This window comes from Orbicella faveolata, unplaced genomic scaffold (genome assembly GCF_042242905.1).
Source record: "Orbicella faveolata isolate gen_17 unplaced genomic scaffold, um_ofav_v1 contig_13, whole genome shotgun sequence".
Lineage (NCBI taxonomy): Eukaryota > Metazoa > Cnidaria > Anthozoa > Scleractinia > Merulinidae > Orbicella > Orbicella faveolata.
In genome coordinates, this window is record NW_028301540.1 from 18,429,643 (window position 1) to 18,441,384 (window position 11,742).

The window sequence follows — 11,742 nt, forward strand, 5'->3', positions numbered from 1 at the left end:
TGGGTCTGCTCGCACCGAAGTCGAAAAAAACAAGATCTGTTAGATCTTATAACCGCGCTTTAAAAATGAAACGGTTCGCTTAGCACTACCGTCGGAACGCAGTGCACATTCCAAAGCAGTCATTGATGATTCTTTTCTTACTGTAGACATCACATCACTTGATCAACACAAACTGTATTATTGCACCATCAGTGGTAGCCGTTGACAAATCTCCGATGACGTAATAGTCTTAATCTAGAACTTTCTTTGGGATATGTATGGGCATTTAACGATATGAACGACACAATAATAACACTGTTAACAACAGCTTTCTTTCTTAAAAGTCGTGATTAAATTTAATTGGTGTTTTCCACGAGTAAAGGGCTAGCAAAGTAGTCACACAAGTCATATGAAAAAAACCCTATCCCAACCGATGTATCGATTTTGGTCACTTCAGTGACCACAGATTGTAAACGTGACAGAAAATTGGCGTTACTTTTGATTCTCACCAAATTTGTCATATCCCCCCTCGGGAGAATTTTGTCAAGTTAGCTAATTTAGTATGCAAGCCACCGTAATGGCGGTCACCGTCGACGAAATGTTTATTTGCTCAAAATTGGGGCAAAATCTTTCGGAGATGGAAATCAGGACATTTGTAAGGATACAGAAAGTAATTTGGGGTCGGTTGCTGGCTTCTAAGGCTGAATTTATCCAGAAGTAAGCTGTATTTTCGTTTTCGTGCCGAAAGCCGTGCGATGAAATGTTATCGGCTTGTTCTCCTGTCTTGTTCTGTTTTTCTCTTGGTCTTTGTTGTAGCCCGCCGAGGCCAGTCTTTCGTCTAAATCAGTTGAAAAAAGTTCGAAAAAGATGTTCCCATTCAAGTTTAAGCTCTCAGGCGATAATTCTGGAGATTTTTGGCCGAAACGTTCGGCTTTGTTATGTTGGTGTTTTTCGGTTGCTATGGGCGACCGTTGCTTCCTTTGTTAGGTCAAGTCTGGGGAGTGAGGTCACAAAAAAATTCTAAATAATTCTGGTTTTGTTCGATTTCGCTGAAATTTTAACACGATAAGGCTGGATTGTTAACGAATAGATTTACCGCCTGCCGATGTGTGGTAGCTATTAACGCTGAAGTGTTATATCGCTTCGAAGTCAGGGTTTTGAAGAGATTTTTTTGCAACATGTGGGTTCGGCGTGATTTTGTAATCTGAGGTTTCGGTTGACCCCGAAGGAAAAATATCCGGAAAAGGTCATTTCATCGACGATTCAAACAAATATAAATATGTATATGTTCCGAACTAAATTTCTGGTGAAAAAATATAATTTTTGACGAGCGCTGGGTTTTTAATTTTTTCCCGCGAAAGATGAGATTTATTGTTTCAACAGCTTTTGGCGAGTAAACATCACAGGTTGCGTGACTCCAAATTTGGCCGAGTGGAAGCTTGGGTCTGCTCGCACCGAAGTCGAAAAAAACAAGAAGATCTGTTAGATCTTATAACCGCGCTTTTAAAATTTAACTGTTCGCTTAGCACTACCGTCGGAACGCAGTGCACATTCCAAAGCAGTCATTGATGATTCTTTTCTTACTGTAGACATCACATCACTTGATCAACACAAACTGTATTATTGCACCATCAGTGGTAGCCGTTGACAAATCTCCGATGACTGAATGGTCTTAATCTAGAACTTTCTTCGGGATATGTATGGGCATGAACGATATCAACGACACAATAATAACACTATTAACAACAGCTTTCTTTCTTAAAAGTCATGATTAAATTTAATTGGTGTTTTCCACGAGTAAAGGGCTAGCAAAGTAGTCACACAAGTCATAAAAAAACCCTATCCCGACCGATGTATCGATTTTGGTCCCTCCAGTGACCACAGATTGAAAACGTGACAGAAAATTGGCGTTACTTTTGATTCTCACCAAATTTGTCGTATCCCCCCCCTCGGGAGAATTTTGTTAAGTTAGCTAATTTAGTATGCAAGCCAACGTAATGGCGGTCGCCGCCGGCGAAATGTTTATTTGCTCAAAATCGGGGCAAAATCTTTCGGAGATGGAAATCAGGACATTTGAAAGGATACAGAAAGTAATTTGGGGCCGGTTGCTGGCTTCTAAGGCTGAATTTATCCAGAAGTAAGCTGTATTTTCGTTTTCGTGTCGAAAGCCACGCGATGAAATATTATCGGCTTGTTCTGCTGTCTTGTTCTATTTTTTCTCTTTGTCGTTTTTGTAGCCCGCCGAGGCCAGTCTTTCGTCTAAATCAGTTGAAAAAGGTTCGAAAAAGATGTTCCCATTCAAGTTTAAGCTCTCAGGCGATAATTCTGGAGTTTTTTGGCCGAAACGTCGGCTTTGTTATGTTCGTGTCTTTCGGTTGCTATGGGCGACCGTTGCTTCCTTTGTTAGGACAAGTCTGGGAAGTGAGGTCACAAAAAAATTCTAATTAATTCTGGTTTTGTTCGATTTCGCTGAAATTTTAACACGATAAAGCTGGATTGTTAAGGAATAGATTTACCGCCTGCCGATGTGTGGTAGCTATTAACGCTGAAGTGTTATATCGCTTCGAAGTCAGGGTTTTGAAGAGATTTTTTTGCAACATGTGGGTTCGGCGTGATTTTGTAATCTGAGGTTTCGGTTGACCCCGAAGGAAAAAATATCCGGAAAAGGTCATTTCATCGACGATTCAAACAAATATAAATATGTATATGTTCCGAGCTAAATTTCTGGTGAAAAAATATAATTTTTGACGAGCGCTGGGTTTTTAATTTATTCCCGCGAAAGATGAGATTTATTGTTTCAACAGCTTTTGGCGAGTAAACATCACAGGTTGCGTGACTCAAAATTTGGCCGAGTGGAAGCTTGGGTCTGCTCGCACCGAAGTCGAAAAAAAAAAAACCACGGGTAAACCATGAACCGCGCTCGGCCCATGGCCGCGCGGTTAAAAAAACCACGGGTAAACCATGAACCGCGCTCGGCCCATGGCCGCGCGGTTAAAAAAAACCACGGGTAAACCATGAACCGCGCTCGGCCCATGGCCGCGCGGTTAACAAATAAAGAAGCCTCGACTGTGCTCTGTTCTGTTGTAAAGCACGCAGGAAGCGGTAGAGCACGAAAGAAGTGTAGGGGAAAAGAGACAGTGTGAAAAGTGTTTTTCCCTACTTCTTGAGCGGTCTACCGCTTCTTAAGTGCTTTGCAACAGAACAGAGCACAATCGAGGCTTCTTTATTTGTTTTATGATAAAGAATCCGATAATTTCCCCACGCATTTGGCTAAATTTTCAAACCAAACTTTATCAGTCCGGAATATCCCGATAAATTAGGACAGTCATGACGTCATGAAGCTATTGTAAGCAGGGAAAATGGCGGACCTTTTCTGCGGACCAAGAAAATATGTTGTTTCCAGTCTCGCATAGAGTCTGGCCGGCATTATCCAGGACTTTTTGCGACCAAACGTTGAGAAGGAGAATAAGCGGCCATTTTGGTGGTGGGAGAACGTTGACTGTCTTCTAATCATTGAGTTTTTTTGGTGTCAAGCGACGATGTAGACGCGATTTTGTGGCCAAATATTGAGGTTAGTAAAGTGTACGCGTTATTTTCTAGTATTCACGTATTTTTCATTGAGCTGTGTATATTTTTTACTGGTTCTAGTGTTGTTAAAGTTTCATCATGCCAAATTACACGGTTGTAAACAAAGTCGATATTTTGTAAACTCTCTTTGAATTTGAGGCGTTACAAGTGTACCTGAACCGCTGTTGTTATAAGGCTTGAGTAATGCATCGTTCCTTCATTTTTATGACAGTTGTTCTCAATTTCTCTCTCTTAAGTACATGGAAGAGCATACTCGACTGCTCGAGGCACTTTGCCGAATTTTTGGGGAAAAAACAAAGGGAAAAGAGAGGAAATAAGACGTCGTTAAGTACGCGGACGAAATTAAACAAATTTGGGAGGTCTCTGTTTTGGTGGATTCATCGAATGTGCACCCCAGTTTTATCACTGGAGAGCCAGTAGCCTGTTGAAAACCACCTAGAGCACAGAAGTGGCAGCGAAACAGACAGGCCAGGGGTTGTGCAGTGATTCCCTGTAAATGGATGCTGTGAGTATCCCAAGGAATGGCACAAAAGGTAGAGAGATTGTTTGTGCTCATTTACCAGACGTTGAGGGCCATGCAAACATGTAAGTTAAGGTTTGTAGGGGGCATTGTACTCTTTTTTTTTTTTGGCATTTTTTGAAAACTATACACACTGCAGCCGTTCCTAGTAGATGATGATTCTTTTCACCTCCCCATGAAGCTTGAATGTACCAGAAAGTAATGTTTTTGCAAAATAATTTTTATGAACGCAAAGACTGAAAAGGTACGCGAGTTTATAATGTAGTGTCGAGTGTTGAACATTACTAATTGTGAAACTAATGCAATACATTAATTGGTTGTGAACAGGAAACATATCAGTTTGGTTAAGAATATGTAATAAAAAATAGAAAACATAAGAGTTATCAGACCACTTGAGGGCAATCTCTTATTTAGTGAGACTAATGTGGTGACTACATTCAAAATAAATTCATATGTTAAAACGAAAATTACATCTGTAATAATATTGGCATCTGTAAGCAATGTAATAATCTTCTAAGCGCTTGTGATTTGTTTCAGGTCCTGCATTCTGCTAAGAGGCAAATTCAAGGTCGAGAGTACCTAAAGAGTGAATAAAATAAAATGGATTTCACTTTCAAGACTGAATTTGTTTTGTATACTTTAAATAAATATATAATAAAACCTTGGGACATGTGGATGGATTGTGAATGCTCCCTTGTCAACCTGTCCAGGAATTATATTTTGATATTTTTGGGTAAATAACTTGTGAAAGTCAGCAATTATATGTAAGTTCTCATAATTTCCATGTGGAAATCAGACATGATATCTTTTAGCACAGTAACAAATAGATACAGGAAATATTTAAAATAAATACCAAAATGGAGAAATTTCAGAGTTACAAAGAATATATTAACCGAATTTTTGACTATCCCTGCATCTGACAACCCTAAAATTTTGGATACATTTTTTCTAGCTTAGTTTATTTTGTATAAAAGAACAAGAATTTCTCACTCGTATGCGTTATTGAAAATTCTGTTTTAATGATAATTTCATTTCCTCGATTAAGCCAAAACGTATAACATTTTGGACATCTACAATTTATCTTTGCTGGCATAGAAGAACACGCGCGTGCTGTCGATTTCGGCCCGATAATCCCTAGATAAGAGGAAAGTCTCAATTCTTATATCGATCATTTCTGTGCTTAGAGAAATGCAGAGTACAGATGCTTACCGATTGTACGGTCTCTTTCCAAAGAATGATAACAGCAGCTCGTCAAACGTGGCCCGCATTGCGTTCTCTGGTGCTTCCTTCGGTCCGAGGATAATCGTTATATGGGCAGAATTGTCTGTGACATGGAACGCGAACACAAACTGCCCTTTTATTTTATAGTTTGGACAGTATTTAACTCAATTCGAGATAAACATATACCTCCTGAAGGCCCACATTCATGGCATTGGAAATTATTCGCGACTCTCTTTGTCCGCCATCTTGAATCTCTTGGTTTGTTGTGAAACACAACACTCCAATCAAAACACGCATTCTCATTGGTTGAAACGTGGTTTCATGACATCACAGATGTCCTAATTTACCGGAAATTTACCGGGATATTCCGGACTGTTTATTTTACAAACGATCAAAAATGGCGTCAGACTTGTACTGTTCTCTGATAAAACACGCTAAAATAAGCCAATCACAATCCTTGTTAGAATTGTTCAAATAATTTGATTGGCTAAAGAAGCGACAGCTGTCAATCACAAACTGGACTTCGGCCAAGCTTTCAGTTTCGAGTAGTTTGAGCGGCTTTTGAGGGAAGAACGATGCCTTCGAAGTTCGCTTTTAAGTTGATTTTTAAATACGGATCTAAAGGCAGGTGAAGGTTTATAGTCCAGAGGAATCCAGCCGTATTGTGGCCCATGAAAACGTGTACTTTTCCAGTGGGAATTACGAAACCAGGAGCTCAAAGCTTGCGGATGAAAATGCGAAATGCTGAGTTGAATTTGAAAGGAGCTACAGCTATTTACGGCTTGTAGCCGCATGCAGCAAGATTGCCCGAACTAGCGTAAAAGTTAGAAAGACTAAACGGCTCCCACTGGTGCTACTCCGAGTACAGAAGAGAATATCAGAGCAAGCTTTGCACTGACCACTCGTCGGTTCACTTCACTGAGATGACCGGAGAACGAGCGCTACTACACTGCATGTAAGTGTTGTTTGAGCAAGTGAACATTTTTACAAAAATAAAGCTTCTCATCATAAACAGAGACTGTTCAATTGTTGTTTTCTGTCGTTGTTTTACTTCTTAAGTATAATTTCTGCCTTCGTAACAAATATAATGTCTTTTATCGAAGCACTGTTTAGGTTGAGAATTTGTTTATTCGCCACGTGTTTTGTCGGCGGGAATGTAGCAAAACTTGTTATTTTAGTACAGTTATAACACTACTGTTGCTAACAATGGTCTCTGTGAGCCATATTTACTACACACAAATAGCTCGTTTCCATTGCGTTTGTCTGAATCACAGGGAATGTTTAATTTGGGGCAAATTTGTCAAAATTCCGAAGCAAAAATTTGAAAGCAAACTTACCGTCATCAACCCGTGCTCTGTTCTCTGATAAAGCACGCTCTTTCAGCCAATCAGAGCGCGCGTTATATGGAAACTTTATTAGCCATATTAGCATTAAAACGGATGAACTCTGTGCTGCAGTAACTGAGGATCATGTATTGAATGTTTGTTTAACTTTTCACACAAAATGTCATGCTGCTCTTGACAGATATCGCAATAACTTTATAAGGAAGTGAACATGTTTGATTTGTATTAACAAGCACATCTTAAAACTATTAAGAGTGCAACTTCAACAAGTAAATAATAAATGTTTGACACTTTTTTGACGCCTTCAACGACACAGGCAAATATTGAACTTCCTCAAGATATGTGATTGCAAAGTTTTACAGTAATCAAATGAGAAGGAATGTCTTCAAATATGGCCGGGACAAGAAATTGAACGGTAAATTTGGAAAGAAAATCTTAAGCCTATATAACAGAAATTTCACACTAGAAAAATAAAAGAATGAAAAAAGTGTAACTAAGCCTTTATTTACATAGAGTACGTTTGTCACTTTTGGTAAGCAACACGAAGCGTTACTGAAAGCAGGTAGCTTGCGTTACTTGAATAAATAATATGCACAATTTATAACATTGTTATCTTCGGTGATCCAGCTTTTCCTGCAGATAAACGGTTTTTTATTTTTGAGTATTTATCTTTGCGCACGGTTAGATGTGTGCCAAATGTTACTAAGCGCAAAACCCTGACTATGAATCACGTTGACATCAAAGAGATCAATCCAGTGTTGAAATTATGTCAGGGCATCATGCATCTATGAACGATATCTTAGAAGCTAACAATTATGTCAAAATGTTGCTTTTTCAATTTTCTGTTTAAATCGAAATGTCTCGTTAAAAAGATTTTGAATACCGTAACTCAACTAAATGCCGTGATGTTCAATACGGCGTTACGCGTGTAATGTGAAACCGGGGAAAAGTAACATAACGACATATCAGGTGACCTCCTGACCTAAGACGTCATTCGAGTCGTTTACTCAGTGTACGGGGTCTGAATTATTTAACCATGAGTCGACATGAGGCATATGGATATGAGAAACTAATTTACTACGGTTTGAAGCGTATATCCTATCATATTTTTAAAGGACTCTCGACTGAGCAAGACGATGAAAACAGCCAGGACTGTGTGTGCCACTCAGTATCTCATCTCAAACATAAACGTTATCGACCTTGTCGAATTTTATGGCCGTTTATGCTCGCTGTTTTACTGGAAATATTTTACAAAACAGCTCACAAGGACACTGGGAAGTTAAAATCGTTTCTATAGCAGGAGAAGGAACGTAAGTAACGGTGAGTCGTTGTTTCCTGTTTTAAACGTCGGCTTCCAAAGAATAACCTTGTGATTTGCATAAAATTGAACTCGCTTACATGGCGTAACATTTTGTTTTACTGACGGAGAACGTTTTAATTCCCAGAGCTATAACGTTTTGGGTGAAAAAAACAATAACCGAGGTTTCCTAAAATGTAGATATTTTGACCAAATGATATATACCAGAGGCCATTTATACTAGTCAAAGTTGGCCTTTATTTGTTCCTTGCCAAGAGACACAAATGGCGGCTGTACAAATACCCTTCGTTAAAAAGCTACAAACAAAACTTCAAGAAACTTATTACACGATTTTAAAATATAAGAATGAAATAATATTTGCGCCAAGTTTTGTACTCGTAGGATTGTTTTTACGCCCCCGCTGATTTCGTAAGGAAGCGTGAAATTCTGAACATTTTAAGCCGCGGAAAGCGCCATTATATGCAAATTTCGAACTTTCTTAAATTTTGGCCGTAAAATAAATCGTTGGAACTTTAAACTATTTTTCCATGAATAAGTTCACCCAGAGGTATGTTTTGGCGAAATAAAAGAAAAATCGATTTTTCGTGACTGTCTTCCGATTCTCGACACTCTCAGAAAATCACTCTTAATAATAGTAACAATGACTTAATTGTTGTGTCCAATTACATCTAGTGCTAATAGGGGACACCTAATGAATATAAAAAAAGTGTTAATTAATAAATAGCATAATTAACACACACTAGGTACTGTGTTTTATTGTCCCATCGCGGATCTGTCTAGCCTTAAACCAAAATGAAAAGGCAAAGTAAAACGGAACAACAAACGCGCATAAATCGTGAATGACATACTACATATACATATTATACATATAAGTGTAGCGATACCTTGTCAATGTCATTTTGGGTAGAAGCACAGGTCTGGAACAGAGTGGGTTGTTTTTGTAGCTGTTTTGCGTGATTTTGATGTGCCTTGGTGTCCAAGTGGTCCTTTACATCCTTGATCCCTTGTTTTGCACAGGATAAGGTCCGGTTGCATGCTGTACAAGAAACTTGGTTGGCATTCCATGTACTGCGACGGTGCATGGCCACTGCTGGGTCCATGTGTTGGAGAAGTGTGTTTTATACAAAAACGATCCCGTGTACTTCGATTTCTTGGGAGTAGCAGGTGGTACAGAGGGTGGACTTTGAGCTCTTTTCTTTGATGCTTTGGGTACTCAGGTAAGGAGAGGAGCTGATGGTTTCGCTTGAGCAGCGCCCACTGCTGGTGGTACTGGTATCAATGGAACAAAATGGTTTGGGGTCCAACCATGAAGGTCGACATTACTTGTGTGTGTCCACATTATATATGCTACGGTCGGATGCTGTATCTGCGAAGGCGTGATAAGGACATTCACATAATTCCGATTGATGAGAGAGCCTTTAACTTCCAGGTAAACGGGTTGAATAGGAAAACCCAGGATGTTGCTGAATGCAAAAATATGGCACATGCTTGAATATGAGCCAGGCTTGATGGTTTCGACAATTCCAGCCTCAAAGCCCTCTCGTTGACGTTCAGCATTCGGTTTTCTCTTGGTTTTGGACGATAAGTCAAAGCTACTCCCCAGTAAGTTTTGCACATAGTCATCTAAACCAGTCAACTCTTTTAAATAGCCGTCGTTTAAATACTTCTCCTTGTTCATGCAAAGTTCTATAAATGTTCTCGTGCGCAGTTCTACGAGTCTGTCCTCCTTACCAAATATGATCCTTGACATGGCCCTATATAGACAATTTCCATCGCCATAAGTTTGCTTCGGTTCTACACATTTTGGGCCATCACTTGGGAAGAGCTTTTCTCCACTCACATCCTTAAAACCTTTTGAAAGAGAAAGTTTTTATTTTTAAGACAAACATCGTTTCTTCACAGCTTCCTTTCACATAAACAACATATAAAGAATTGTGGTCGTTTCGCCCGAAAGCCCGAAAGCCCGGAGTCGTTTCGCTAGGACTAAGAGTCGATTCACCCGGACTAAAAGTCGATTCGCCCGATATAAGAGTCGATTTGCCCGGACTAAAGATATCTTGGTTGATCGGAATGTTTTGGTGGCCAAGCTTAAACAAACACACAGCATTTTAAAACGTTTCCTGATCTTTGGCGGTACGAGTTGATCGTTGAATTCAATAGGCCTCTCTTTTTTTATTGGAAAAGTTGGAACGAACAAAAACCAACAGAGGTAAGTACAACTGAAAATTTTGTAAGACGTGGCTTTTGTCTGCGTTTTAACACAAACTCAGGCCAAAATTTTAAAGCCTTGATACGCTAGGGCCGTACTGGATAGCTAAATTACCTTGCAGGATTTATTTTGCAAGTTCGCTTGTGGAGAATTTGACGATGGTGAATAATAACAAAAAATAGGCCCGCAAAGCGTGCGTGTAGCTACTGCGTGTTTTTAAAATGGTATGAAATATATCTTCACTGAATAACGGAATGGTAGGGGGGAGAGGGGTGTCCTATAAGATGACTAGAATAACAAGCTTGGACATAAATAAATTGAACATTTGTATTGACGTTTTCACAAACAAACATGTAACAAATTGGCAGCCGAGGCTGCATACAGCTTCGAAACTAATGTAAGGCGTTATTTTGATGACAGACTGTAAATAAAAGGTTTTCAGACTGTAAATAAACTTAGGTCAGTTTTAATTCTTTGGCGAGACTAAAGTAAGGGAGCATAAAACAGAACGGTTGTTTAACTTTGTTGACATTAATGATAATAAACGTGTTTTTTATATAGTACATTGTCATTGGATATCATACCCTCCTCTACCAGCATGTAGCGCACTATTTAATACAAAATCCCTAACGAGTTCCTCCTGCACACTGGTAGTTAAGGGACGTGTGCGCTTATGGCTGTAATGGTCGATTGAAGTGGTTAAATAAATAGCTTGTGGTATAATTTTCGATGAAACACATTGCGCGTTTCTTAATTTAGGGGCCAAATGAGAAATTTTTAAGTTGGCGTCATTTGACTAAAATACCAAAATGCTATTCCCACTTTTTGGTAACATAATAGTGCTGATTGTTGTATTATTTTTAAAACAGGCAATAAAACTCTGAATAAAACAGTTTGTTCATGAAAATGAATGTTGTCAGTAATCCAGATACTTCAATTAATACAAAATTAAATCAAATACTGGAAGAAAACGCTCCGCCGTCACGTGACTAAGTCACCGAAGAAGACCAATGGTTTTGGTTGAAAAGTCTACTTCACAGTAAGATCTTTTCTTCCAATATTTGACTTAATTTTGTATTAAAACAGTTATTTGTTTTTCATCATGCATTCTGGTAGTTCCAGTAAAGTCAAATAGCACCATCACGCAAATGTTATTGCCGTGTGTTTTCACTAGTCATATCACATGATGTCTTACAACCAAAGAGGAATTTCCATAAACTGTTACTATTTGTTCAATGGGTTTAAGGAAATATCTCCAGTTCTTTAACAATAACAATGTGAGTGCCAGTGTCAACTTGATTTGTTTCTCTGGATTATGGGACGTTAACTGAGTTGACAGTGTCAAGGATGCAATGTCCACTCTAACAACTGTAACTCTAACAATGTCAACAGAACAAAGTCAACAGTACTTGTTTTGGTGCTGAAATATAGGCCTTGGTTTAAGCAATGTCACGATGGGTTTAAGGTCTGACCTTTCACAATAGTCTTATGGGACTGTCCCTTCATTTAAACCGGAGTTGACTGCAGTGGAAAAAATTGAGCAATAACTTGGGTTGACTTATCT

General features: G+C 38.9%; 3 long non-coding RNA genes across 5 annotated transcripts; 2 read left to right on the plus strand and 1 right to left on the minus strand.

Moving 5' to 3' along the window:
• Positions 1–256: 256 nt before the first annotated feature.
• LOC149115436 (uncharacterized) lies at positions 257–4,761 on the plus strand. Of its 2 annotated transcripts, XR_016206046.1 has the most exons (3): positions 257–3,550; positions 3,804–4,152; positions 4,625–4,761. It is a non-coding gene; the product is annotated as an uncharacterized LOC149115436 (long non-coding RNA). The 2 variants fall into 2 exon arrangements; XR_016206045.1 differs by lacking the exon at positions 257–3,550 and having other exon boundaries at positions 3,557–4,152.
• Positions 4,427–5,652, minus strand: LOC149115437 (uncharacterized). 2 transcript variants are annotated; one of them, XR_016206044.1, is made up of 3 exons: positions 5,495–5,626; positions 5,297–5,411; positions 4,427–4,666 (listed from the first exon to the last, which is right to left on the minus strand). It is a non-coding gene; the product is annotated as an uncharacterized LOC149115437 (long non-coding RNA). The 2 variants fall into 2 exon arrangements; XR_016206043.1 differs by having other exon boundaries at positions 5,297–5,652.
• A 1,652-nt stretch (positions 5,653–7,304) lies between these two features.
• Positions 7,305–11,085, plus strand: LOC149115438 (uncharacterized). Its single transcript, XR_016206047.1, has 2 exons — positions 7,305–7,971; positions 8,987–11,085. It is a non-coding gene; the product is annotated as an uncharacterized LOC149115438 (long non-coding RNA).
• Positions 11,086–11,742: the final 657 nt, after the last annotated feature.